The 12,374-nt window shown below is 38.1% G+C and overlaps 1 pseudogene; it reads left to right on the top strand.

Annotated features, from left to right (window-relative positions):
- The first annotated feature begins 1,668 nt into the window (after nt 1-1,668).
- Nucleotides 1,669-11,701, top strand: LOC109575001 (cyclin-dependent kinase inhibitor 3-like; annotated as a pseudogene).
- The last annotated feature ends 673 nt before the right edge of the window (nt 11,702-12,374 follow it).

Genomic DNA, 12,374 nt, shown 5'->3' with positions numbered 1-12,374 from the left:
AATGATATTATTTTGTTATTTTTATGGATGAGTTATAGTCCACTACATACATATAATTATAATATATATATATATATATATATATATATATATATATATACACACACACTAAATCTTTATCCATTCCTTTGTTGATACACATTTATGTTGTTTACATGTCTTGGCTATTGTGAATAGTGCTCCTATGAACATAGGACTGCAGCATACTTTTGACTTATAGTTTAGTCTGGGCATATGCCCAGGGGTGGGATTAATGGATTATATAGTAATTTAACTTTTAGTTTTCTAAGGCACTTTCATACTCTTTTCATAGTGGCCCCACCAACTTACATTCCCACCAACAGTGGGGGGGTTAACCGTGTAACAGTAGGAGGGTCCCCTTTTCTCCACAGTCTCCAACATTAGTTATTTACAGGCTTTTTAGTGATGGCCATTCTGACTAGTGTTAGGTAGTGCTTCGTGGTAGTTTTGTTTGTTTTTTTCCTAATAATTAATGAATCCGAGCATCTTTTTATGTGCTTACTGGCCATTTGCATATCTTCTTTGGAGAAATGCCTGTTAAGATTTTCTACCCATTTTTTGATTGTTTTTTGTTGTTGTTGTTGTTGCTGTTATTGAGGTGTGTGAACTGTTTGTATATTTTGGACATTAAGCCCTTGTTGGTCACATAATTTGCAAATATTTTCTCCCATCCTGTAGGCTGTCTTTCTTTTCTTCTTCTTCTTCTTCTTCTTCTTCTTCTTTTTTTTTTTTTTTGGTTTCCTTTGTTGTACAAAAGCTTGTAAGATTGATTATGTCCCATTTGTTTATTTTTAGTTTTATTTCTATTTGCTTGGGAGACTGACCTAAGAAAACATTGGCAGTATTTATGTAATAGAATGTTTTGCCTACACTCTCTTCTAGGAGTTTTATGGTGTCATGTCTTATGTTTGAGTCTTTAAGTCATTTGGAGCTTACTTCTGTGCATGATGTGAGGATATGTGATAACTTCATTGATTTACATGAAGCTGTCCAACTTTGCAGCACCACTTGCTGAAGATGAGCTACATTTGCATGAAGAAGTGTACTTTTTTGCCAGTAAAGAAAAGGAGAATCTTTTGGTTATGAAAATTTAGCTGGACTGAAAAATATGTTACTCATTTCTACCCTCTGTGTCAGAAATTTCCTACAAATATCATATCCTGAAAACTCTAGTTCATTTAAAGATAAATAAAAAAAATGAAAAAGAAAAAAAGTAGCATGGATCAATAAATACATTTTTCAACTCTGTGGACTGTAGCCCACCAGGCTCCTCTGTCCATGGGATTCTCCAGGCAAGAATACTGGAGTGGGTTGCCATGACCTCCTCCAGGGTTTCTTCTTGACCCAGGGATCAAACATGCATCTTTTATGTCTCTTGTATCGGTAGGCGAGTTCTTTACCACTAGCCCCACTTAGGAAGCCCCATTATTCAAGGGAAGAGGTCAAAATATGAACATTCACAGGAGTCTGAGAAACGTTGGTTCCAACCCTCTTGGATAACTTTGAGGGATTCACAACTTCAGTGGAGGAAGCAACTTCAGAGAGAACTAAAATTAGTACAGCCTGAATACATTAATGCATTGCTACAATCTCATGATAAAATGTTAATGAGAGGCAGTGGCCGATCAGGATGTGGGGTGGCCCGCAATGAAGCCACCTAGCTCAATGCAGACATGTGAGTTTGACTCATCAGAAGAAGAGCCTATTGAAGATGAATAGACTCTAATTCAGATGATCATGGCTACCCCTATCATGAGTGAATTGTTCTCAGTTTCTTGGTTTATGTGTTCTTCCAGTTTGTAAATTTGAAAATGTTAGAAGAAATATCCAAAAAGATACAGAAGAACTAAAGAGCTACGGTATACAAGACATATTTGTTTCTGCACCAGAGGGGAACTGTCAAAATACAGAGCTCCGAACTGTTTGGATCACTACCATCAGTATGGAATTATCACTCATCATCATCCAATTTCAGATGGAGGGACTCCTGACATCACCAGCTGCTGTGAAATTATGTAGGAGCTTGAAATTTGCCTTAAAAATAACCAAAAAACCTTAATACACTGTTATGGAGGACTTGGGAGATCTTGTCTTGTAGCTGTTGCCTCCCCCTATACTGTCTGACATAGTATCACCACAGCAAGCCATGACAGCCTGAGGGACCTGAGAGGATCTGGAGCAATACAGACCAGAAGATCAGATCAGATCAGTCGCTCAGTTGTGTCTGGCTCTTTGCGACCCCATGAATTGCAGCATGCCAGGCCTCCCTGTCCATCACCATCTCCCAGAGTTCACTCAGAATCACGTCCATCGAGTCAGTGATGGCATCCAGCCATCTCATCCTCTGGCATCCCCTTCTCCTCCTGCCCTCAATTCCTCCCAGCATCAGAGTCTTTTCCAATGAATCAACTCTTCACATGAGGTGGCCAAAGTACTGGAGTTTCAGCTTTAGCATCATTCCTTCCAAAGAAATCCCAGGGCTGATCTCCTTCAGAAGGGACTGGTTGGATCTCCTTGCATTCCAAGGGACTCTCAAGAGTCTTCTCCAACACCACAGTTCAAAAGCATCAGTTCTTCGGCGCTCAGCCTTCTTCACAGTTCAACTCTCACATCCATACATGACCATAGGAAAAACAATAGCCTTGACTAGAAGGACCTTTGTTGGCAAAGTAATGTCTCTGCTTTTGAATATGCTATCTAGCTTGGACATTACTTTTCTTCCAAGGAGTAAGCGTCTTTTAATTTCATGGCTGCAGTCACCATCTGCAGTGATTTTGGAGCCACCAAAAAATAAAGCCTGACACTGTTTCCACTGTTTCCTCATCTATTTCCCATGAAGTGATGGGACCAGATGCCATGATCTTTGTTTTCTGAATGTTGAGCTTTAAGCCAAGATTTTCACTCTCCACTTTCACTTTCATCAAGAGGTTTTTGAGTTCATCTTCACTTTCTGCCATAAGGGTGGTTTCATCTGCATATCTGAGGTTATTGATATTTCTCCCAGCAATCTTGATTCCAACTTGTGTTTCTTCCAGTCCAACGTTTCTCATGATGTACTCTGCATATAAGTTAAATAAGCAGGGTGACAATATACAGCCTTGACGTACTCCTTTTCTTATTTGGAACCAGTCTGTTGTTCCATGTCCAGTTCTAACTGTTGCTTCCTGACCTGCATATAGGTTTCTCAAGAGGCAGGTCAGGTGGTCTGGTATTTCCATCTCTTTCAGAATTTTCCAGTTTATTGAGGTCCACACAATCAAAGGCTTTGGATAGTCAAGAAAGCAGAAATAGATGTTTTTCTGGAACTCTCTTGCTTTTTCGATGATCCAGCGGATGTTGGCAATTTGATATCTGGTACCTCTGCCTTCTCTAAAACCAGCTCGAACATCAAGAAGTTCACGGTTCATGTATGGCTGAAGCCTGGCTTGGAGAATTTTGAGCATTACTTTACTAGCATGTGAGATGAATGTAACTGTGCTGTAGTTTGAGCATTCTTTGGCATTGCCTTTCTTTGGGATTGGAATGAATACTGACCTTTTCCAGTCCTGTGGCCACTGCCTGCCGAGTTTTCCAAATTTGCTGGGATATTGAGTGCAGCACTTTCACAGCATAATCTTTCAGGATTTGAAATAACTCAACTGTAATTCCATCACCTCCACAAGCTTTGTTCATAGTGATGCTTTCTAAGGCCCACTTGACTTCACATTTCAGGATGTCTGGCTCTAAGTGAGCAATCATACCATCGTAATTCCCTTTTTCACGAAGATCTTTTTTGTACAGTTCTTCTCTGTATTCTTGCCACCTCTTCTTAATATCTTCTGCTTCTGTTAGGTCCATACCATTTCTGTCCTTTATCGAGCCCATCTTCGCATGAAATGTTCCCTTGGTATCTCTAATTTTCTTGAAGAGATCTCTGGTCTTTCCCATTCTGTTATTTTCCTCTATTTCTTTGCATTGACTGCTGAGGAAGGCTTTCTTATCTCTTCTTGATATTCTTTGAAACTCTGTATTCAGATGCATATATCTTTCCTTTTCTCCTTTGCTTTTCACTTCTCTTCTTTTCACAGCTATTTCTAAGGCCTCCCCAGACAGCCATTTTGGTCTTTTCCATTTATTTTCCATGGGGATGGTCTTGATCCCTGTCTCCTGTACAATGTCACGAACCTCTGTCCATGGTTCATCAAGCACTCTATCAGATCTAGTCCCTTAAATCTATTTCTCACTTCCAGTGTATAATCATAAGGGATTTGATTTAGGTCATACCTGAATGCTCTAGTGGTCTTCCCCACTTTCTTCAATTTCAGTCTGAATTTGGCAATAAGGAGTTCATGGTCTGAGCCACAGTCAGCTCCCGGTCTTGTTTTTGCTGACTGTATAGAGCTTCTCCATCTTCTGCTACTAAGAATATAATCAACCTGATTTCAGGTTGACCATCTGGTGATGTCCATGTGTAGAGTCTTTTCTTGTGTTGTTGGAAGAGGGTGTTTGGTATGACTAGTGTGTTCTCTTGGCAAAATTCTATTAACCTTTGCCCTGCTTCATTCCGTATTCCAAGTCCAAAATTGCCTGTTACTCAGGTGTTTCCTGACTTCCTACTTTTGCATTCCAGTGCCCTATAAAGAAAAGGACATCTTTTTTGGGTGTTAGTTCTAAAAGGTCTTGTTTGTCTTCATAGAACAGTTCAAGTTTAGCTTGAACTCCAACCAGTGTTACTGGTTGGAGCATAGACTTGGATTACTGTGATATTGACTGGTTTGCCTTGGAAATGAACAGAGATCATGGGTGGCGGCTGAGAGGAACTACCCCATGCCCAAGGATTGGTAGCTGCGCTGGCACAGGAAGGCCTAAAGGAGCTACTCCACGTTCAAGGTCAGGAGGGGCAGCGGTGAGGAGATACCCCTTTTTCAAGGTAAGGAGCAGTGGCTGCGCTTTGCTGGAAGAGCTGTGAAGAGATACTCCATGTCCAAGGTAAGAGAAACCCAAGTAAGATGGTAGGTGTTGCAAGAGGGCAGGCAAACTGAAGCCATAATGACAGAAAACTAGTCAGTATAATCACACTAGGATCACAGCCTTGTCTAACTCAATTAAGCTAAGCCATGCACTATGGGGCCACAAAAGATGGGTGGGTCATGGTGGAAAGGTCTGACAGAATGTGGTACACTGGAGAAGGGAATGGCAAGTGAAGTGAAGTGAATTGAAGTCACTCAGTAGTGTCCGACTCTTAGCGACCCCATGGACTGCAGCCCACCAGGCTCCTCCATCCATGGGATTTTCCAGGCAAGAGTACTGGAGTGGGGTGCCATTTCCTTCTCTGGGGAATGGCAAACCACTTCAGTATTATTGACTTAAGAACCCCATGAATAGTATGAAAAGCCAAAATGATAGGATACTGAAAGAGGAACTCCCCAGGTCAGTAGGTGCCCAATATGCTACTGGAGATCAGTTGAGAAATAACTTCAGAAAGAATGAAGGGATGGAGCCAAAGCAAAATCAATACCCAGTTGTGAATGTGACTGGTGATAGAAGCAAGGTCTGATGCTGTAAAGAGCAATATTGCATAGGAACCTGGAATGTTAGGTTCATAAATCAAGGTAAATTAAAGTGGTCAAACAGGAGATGGCAAGAGTGAATGTCAACATTCTAGGAATGAGCGAACTCCAATGGACTGGAATGGGTGAATTTAACTCAGATGACCATTGTATCTACTACTGTGGGCAGGAATCCCTTAGAAGAAATGGAGTAGCCATCATGGTCAATAAAAAACTACATTGCTTAGTGAAGATGGTGAAGTCACTCAGTCGTGTCCAACACTTTGCGATCCCATGGACAGTAGTCAACCAGGCTCTTCAGTCCATGGGGTTTTCCAGGCAAGAATACTGGCGTGGGTTGCCATTTCCTTCTCCAGGGGATCTTCCCTACCCAAGGATCGAACCCTGGTCTCCTGCATTGTAGGCAGACGCTTTACAATCTGAGCCACCGGGGAAATCTTAGTCATATAAAACGTTTTCTCTACTTTAATCTCAGAGCTAATGATTGCACAACAAAATAACTCATCTTGCTCAAGGATATGTTTTACCTTAAACTCTGTACCAATTGTTATATGACAACAGTGTAACCTACTGGAGGACATGTTTCTCCTTCTTAAGAACTTTCTGGCTAATCCTGTCAATTTAAAGTGTATGATGTAGGAGTGTGTCTGGTTCAGTTCAGTTCAGTTGCTCAGTCATGTCCGACTTCTGTGACCGCATGATTTGCAGCATGCCAGACCTCCCTGTCCATCACCAACTCCCAGAGTTCACTCAAACTCATGCCCATCGAGTCGGTGATGCCATCCAGCCATCTCATCCTCTGTCGTCCCTTTCTCCTCCAGCCCCCAATCCCTCCCAGCATCAGAGTCTTTTCCAATGAGTCAACTCTACTCATGAGGTGGCCAAAGTATTGGAGTTTCAGCTTCAGCATCAGTCCTTCCAATGAACATCCAGGACTGATCTCCTTTAGGATGGACTGGTTGGATCTCCTTGCAGTCCAAGGGACTCTCAAGAGTCTTCTCCAACACCGCAGTTCAAAAGCATCAATTTTCAGCGCTCAGCTTTCTTCACAGTCCAACTCTCACAGTTCTCACTCAGTCACAACTCTCACTCCAACATACATACATGACCCTGGAAAAAGCATAGCCTTGACTAAATGGACCTTTGTTGGCAAAGTAATGTCTCTGCTTTTCAATATGCTATCTAGGTTGGTCATAACTTTCCTTCCAAGGAGTAAGCGTCTTTTAATTTCATGGCTGCAATCACCATCTACAGTGATTTTGGAGCCCCCAAAATAGTCTGACACTGTTTCCACTGTTTCCCCATCTATTTCCCAAGAAGTGATGGGATCAGATGCCATGATCTTAGTTTTCTGAATGTTGAGCTTTAAGCCAACTTTTTCACTCTCCTCTTTCATTTTTATCAAGAGGCTTTTTAGTTCCTCTTCACTTTCTACCATAAGGGTGGTGTCATCTGCATATCTGAGGTTATTGATATTTCTACCAGCAATCTTGATTCAAGTTTGTGCTTCTTCCAGCCCAGCATTTCTCATGATGTACTCTGCATATAAGTTAAATAAGCAGGGTGACAATATACAGCCTTGACATAGGCTTTTCATAATTTGGAAACAGTCTGTTTTTCCATGTCCAGTTCTAACTGTTGCTTCCTGATCTGCATATAGGTTTCTCACGAGACAGGTCAGGTGGTCTGGTATTCCCATCTGTTTCAGAATTGTCCACAGTTTATTGTGATCCACACAGTCAAAGGCTTTGCCATAGTCAATAAAGCAGAAATAGATGTTTTTCTGGAACTCTCTTGCTTTTTCCATGATCCAGCAGATGTTGGCAATTTGATCTCTATTTTCTCTGCTTTTTGTAAAACCAGCTTGAACATCTGGAAGTTCACAGTTCATGTATTGCTGAAGCCTGGCTTGGAGAATTTTGAGCATTACTTTACTAGCATGTGAGATGAGTGTAATTGTGTGGTAGTTTGAGCATTCTTTGGCATTGCCTTTCTTTGGGATTGGAATGAAAACACCTTTTCCAGTCCTGTGGTCACTGCTGAGTTTTCCAAATTTGCTGGCATATTGAGTGCAGTACTTTCACAGCATCATCTTCCAGGATTTGAAATAGCTCAACTGAAATTCCATCACCTCCACTCTCTTTGTTTATAGTGATGCTTTCTAAGGCCCACTTGACTTCACATTCCAGGATGTCTGGCTCTAAGTGAGTGATCATAACATCGTGATTGTCTTGGTCTCGAAGCTCTTTTCTGTATAATTCTTTTGTGTATTCTTGCCACCCCTTCTTAATATCTTCTGCTTCTGTTAGGTCCATACCATTTCTGTCCTTTATCAAGCCCATGTTTGCATGAAATGTCCCCTTGGTATGTCTAATTTTCTTGAAAAGATTTCTAGTCTTTCCCATTCTGTTGTTTTCCTCTATTACTTTTCATTGGTCACTGAGGAAGGCTTTCTTATAGCTTCCTTGCTATTCTTTGGAACTCTGCATTCAGATGCTTATATCTTTCCTTTTCTCCTTTGCTTTTTGCTTTTCTTCTTTCCACAGCTATTTCTAAGGCCTCCTTATACAGCCATTTTGTTTTTTTGCATTTCTTTTTCTTGGGGATTGTCTTGATCCCTGTCTCCTTACAATGTCATGAACGTCAGTCCATAGTTCATCAGGCACTCTGTCTATCTGATCTAGTCCCTTAAATCTATTTCTCACTTCTATTGTAAATCATAAGGGATTTGATTTAGGTTATACCTGAATCGTCTAGTGGTTTTCCCCACTTTCTTCAATTTCAGTCTGAATTTGGCAATAAGGAGTTCATGATCTGAGCCACAGTCTACTCCTGGTCTTGTTTTTGCTGACTGTATAGAGTTTCTCCATCTTTTGCTACTAAGAATATAATCAACCTGATTTCAGGTTGACCATCTGGTGATGTCCATGTGTAGAGTTTTCTCTTGTGTTGTTGGAAGAGGGTGTTTGGTATCACCAGTGTGTTCTCTTGGCAAAACTGTATTAGTCTTTGCCCTGCTTCATTTGTATTCCAAGTCCAAAATTGCCTGTTACTCCAGGTGTTTCTTGACTTCCTATTTTTGCATTTCAGTCCCCTATAATGAAAAGGACATCTTTTTGGGTGTTAGTTCTAAAAGGCCTTGTAGCTTTTATTAGAACCATTCAACTTCAGCTTCTTCAGCGTTAGTGGTTGGGGCATAGACTTGGATTACTGTGATATTGAATGATTTCCTTGGAAAAGAACAGAGATCATTCTGTCGTTTTTGAGATTGCATCCAAGTACTGCATTTCAGACTCTTTTGTTGACCATGATGGCTACTCCATTTCTTCTAAGGGATTCCTGCCCACTGTCCTAGATACAATGGTCATCTGAGTTAAATTCACCCATTCCAATCCATTTGAGTTTGCTGATTCCTAGAATGTCGACATTCACTCTTGCCATCTCCTATTTGACCACTTCCAATCTGCCTTGATTCATGGACCTAACATTCCAGGTTCCTATGCAATATTGCTCTTTACAGCATCAGGCCTTGCTTCTATCACCAGTCACTTCCACAACTGGATATTGATTTTGCTTTGGCTCCATCCCTTCATTCTTTCTGGAGTTATTTCTCAACTGATCTACAGTAGCATATTGGGCACCTATATGTGTGTGTCTGGTAAGTTCTTTCTATTGTTAGTTCTAATACTATTCTCTTAAAATATAAATTGTGTGAGTGGATCTGGTAAGACCTTTACAACCTTCAGACAGTCTTTTGATTTACTGTTATAGCCAACTGAAAAAACATATAGTTCCCTTGCTAAGACTAGCAAGGGAGGCACTCTTTGTCCCCCTTTTGATGTCTGTGTCAGAGGCTTTCTCTGTCCTTTATCACTGTAATAAAACTTCTGCCACACAGAGGCTCTGAGTGATCAAGCCTAGTCCTTGACCCTGAAGTCAAATCTTCTTCTTCAGAGGTCAGGAATCCGACATCTTTCACCATAAGCTATCAAACTCATAATTACTTGGCAATATAACACTCTTTACTCAGTAACTGATAGAATAAACAGGAAACAAATCAATAAACATATAAATAACATTAACTGCACTGTCAATAAACTTGACCATTGACATAGAAAATATACTCAACAGGAGAATACATGTTATTCTTTGAACACATGGAACAGTCACCAAGTTAGAGCACATACTGGATCATCAAACAAATATGAATACATTTAAAACAATTGAAATTAAAAATTAAACAAAAATAAAGTAGAAATCAACAATAGGGATATATGTTGAAACAAATCCCAAATAGAAAATTAAACAACATATTTATAAGCAAACCATGGGTCACAGAGTATGTTTCAAAGGAAAAATGTATATTTTGATGTAACTGTAAATGAAAAGAAAATATATCAAAATTGTGAAGTACAATTAAAGTGATTTAGAGAAAAACTTATAGCAAGAAATGTTTATATTAGAAAATAAGAAATAGCAATAAGTAAGTAACCTGTGCTTTGCCTTTAAAAAAAATGGAGAAGTAAGAACAAATTAAACCCAAGCAAAGGTAGGAATAATAAAAATTAGAGCAGAAATCAATGATATTGAGAATAGAGAAACAATACAAAAAATCAAATCCTGGTTTCTGAGCAAAGGGTATTATCAGTGATAAAGAATTGTATTTGATTAAAACAAAGGAATCAATTCCTCAGGGGACATAACAATCCCAAATATTTGTCCATATAATAACATAATTTCAAAATAAAGAAAGCAAAAGCCAGTAAAAATTAAATATGAAAATAGATAATCCACAATTAAGTTTAGAGATTTTAATGTTCTTCCCTTTAAAATTAATAGAATTAAGCATGAAAAATCAGTAACAGTATAGCATATCTGACAACTAACAACACACTGAGATGACAGAATAGAGTGACAAATAATAGGAGAACGCATTCATTTCAAAGGTACACAAAATATTTCCCAAGATAGGTTGTATCTTCTATAAAAACAGTCTCAATAATTTGTAAAAGAATCAAGTCATACAAATTTTTATCTCTAATTGCAATAAAATTAAAGTAAAATCAATAACAAAATGATGTCTGAAGCAAAATCTCTCAAAATTAGTTTACCTAAATAATGCACTTTAAAATAACTTATGGACCAAATGAGAAATCGAAAAGGAATTTAATGAATATCTCATACAGAATGAAAATGAAATTTCAATATGTCATAATTTGTGAGAATATGTGAAATGCCATTACATCACTTTGGGAGGAATGTTACAGCATAAATAAATTAGAAGAAAAGTGTGGTTCAGCCAGTGGCCACAACTTCTACTTTTTAAGAAAACAAAGAGCTAATAAACCAAAAGTAAGTAGAAGTAAGAAAGCAAGAAAGACCAGAGTGGAAATCAATGAAATATAAAAGACAAAACCTATAGAGAAAATCAATGAAACCAAAAGTTGATTTTACTGACAGGAATGATAAAAGTGATAATCCATCAGTCAGTATAATCAAACAAAACAAAGAGAAAGAGCACAGTTATAAATTTCAGGCAAAAAGGAATGTAGACATTTGATTAGACCTGAATTTATTAAAGAAATTGTATTTGTAATTAAAACCTTCCCACTAAAAAATAATTCTATGACTACATGGCCTTAGTGATAGATTATCAAAACCTTAGTGAAGAAATAGAGCTAATAATAATCAAGTTTCCATAAGAGTGAAAAAAAATGAAGAAATGTTTCCCAACATTTTCTATGATGGCAGAAATAAAACCAAAGACCTCAAAAGAAAAATAAATTAATGGCCAATGTTCCTTTTATATAAAGATGTGTAATTTGTAAAAGCTTTTTCACACCAAATCCAACTACATATTAAAATCATTAACATAGCGCGTTCAAGTGTTATTAATATTTATTCTGAGTCTAATTTATTTTTACATTTGAAGATCAGTTAATGTAACTTATTACATTAACCGAGAGACCAAGCCAATAGACAAAGAAAAAGCTCTCAGCAAACTAGGAAAAAGGAACTTCCTCAACTTAATTGTGATCAATTATGGAAAAACTACAGCTGTTACATTTAATCATGAACGACTGAATATTTACCCCAAAATCAGGAATAAATGGGATTTCCACTCTCACTAATTCAACATTATATTGGAGGTTCTAACAAGTTCAATGACAAAAGGCGGAAAAAAGCATTGTGTTTAGAAAAGTAAAAGTATTCACAGATGATATTATTTTCTATGTAAAAAAACTGACACAATCCATGAAAAACCTCCTAGAAGGAATGAAATGGTTCAGGAAAATTCAAGATACAAGATCAATGTACAGAAATCAATTGTATTACTTCTTTAATCAACAAGCACATGTAACTTTAAAATAAATATATTACTACAAATAATTACTACTGAAAAATTTACAAGTAAACTTTACAAAACACACAAGACTTACACATTGAAATCTATAAATCATTGCTGACTACAAGTGAAGAAAACCTAAACAAATAATGAGCTACACTATGCTCATTGGTTGATATACTCAAATTATTAAGATGTCAATTTTTCTAAATAGATCTATAATTTCAACACTATTCAATTGAAATTCCAGCAACCATCAATTGTAGAAATTAAAAAACTGATTATAAAATTCATATGGAAATGCAAAGGACCTTGATTAGTCAAAACAACTTTGGAAAAGAATGGAACTGATGTAGGAACACTATTTTGCAGAATCATTATACAGCTTCAGTAATCAAGATAAAGAGGTATTGACATAAGAACAGACAACCTGATAAATCAACACAGTGAGAACTATG

The sequence above is a fragment of the Bos indicus genome, chromosome 2 (assembly GCF_029378745.1).
Source record: "Bos indicus isolate NIAB-ARS_2022 breed Sahiwal x Tharparkar chromosome 2, NIAB-ARS_B.indTharparkar_mat_pri_1.0, whole genome shotgun sequence".
Taxonomy (NCBI): Eukaryota; Metazoa; Chordata; class Mammalia; order Artiodactyla; family Bovidae; genus Bos; species Bos indicus.
This window is presented reverse-complemented; position numbering and strand designations above follow the sequence as displayed.